The following is an 893-nucleotide window of genomic DNA, read 5'->3' as shown; positions in this document are numbered from 1 at the left end:
GCCGCGGCCTGTCCATCGCCGCCGCCGCCGCCAAGCGTGGCGGGGGCGGCGCGGCGACGGCCGAGCCGCCGCCGCCGGCCGCCGAAAACATAGAGGAGCGGGAGCTGCATGTGGAGGCGTCCGAGGCCTACCTGTCGGTGCGCCAGATTCAAAATCTCTCAACGCAGACACCTTGCTGGGCCCTACGCCATTTCAACCTGCCCCCCATGCACTGCCACCTGCCCCCCCTTGTCCTTCCAGCATTCCGCGTTGTGAACGCAATGGCCACCACCGACTCGACACGCAGAGCAACGCCCGCTAATTTCCAACCCGCCCGTCACCGCTCCACGACCCACGAACCCCCGCGCTTCCGCTCGACACACCGCCCTCCCCGCATCATCCCTGGCAGTACGCGATGTCCGTGATCGTTGGCCGTGCACTGCCCGATGTGCGGGACGGCCTGAAGCCGGTGCACAGGCGCATCCTGTACGCCATGCACGACCTGGGGATATCCCCGGGCAAGCCCTACAAAAAGTGCGCCCGCGTGGTCGGGGAGGTGCTGGGGAAGTATCATCCCCACGGCGACACGGCGGTTTATGACGCGTTAGTAAGGCTCGCGCAGGACTTCTCGATGGGCCTGCCGCTGGTGAGGGCGGCCGGGGTTTGGGAGGGGGGGAGGGACGGACAGAGGGGCCATGGCGGGGGCACGCTTTTGCCAGCAGGAGCCAACGCAAGGGCTGGGCCGGGCCTTCTCCCCACTCGAGCATCGTCCGGCCCGCCTCCCCTTGCACGTGCCTTTGGCTGAAAGGGTACCCCTGGCATCCTCCCTGGCGAACCTGTGCCACGTTTTGAACCACGCCGCGACACACAAACAAAGCCCTCTCACGACAGCGCACCCATTGACGGGAAATCAC

This window comes from Monoraphidium neglectum (assembly GCF_000611645.1).
Source record: "Monoraphidium neglectum strain SAG 48.87 unplaced genomic scaffold scaffold02059, whole genome shotgun sequence".
Lineage (NCBI taxonomy): Eukaryota > Viridiplantae > Chlorophyta > Chlorophyceae > Sphaeropleales > Selenastraceae > Monoraphidium > Monoraphidium neglectum.
The sequence above is the reverse complement of the archived record's forward strand: the minus strand, read 5'-3'. Positions refer to the sequence as shown.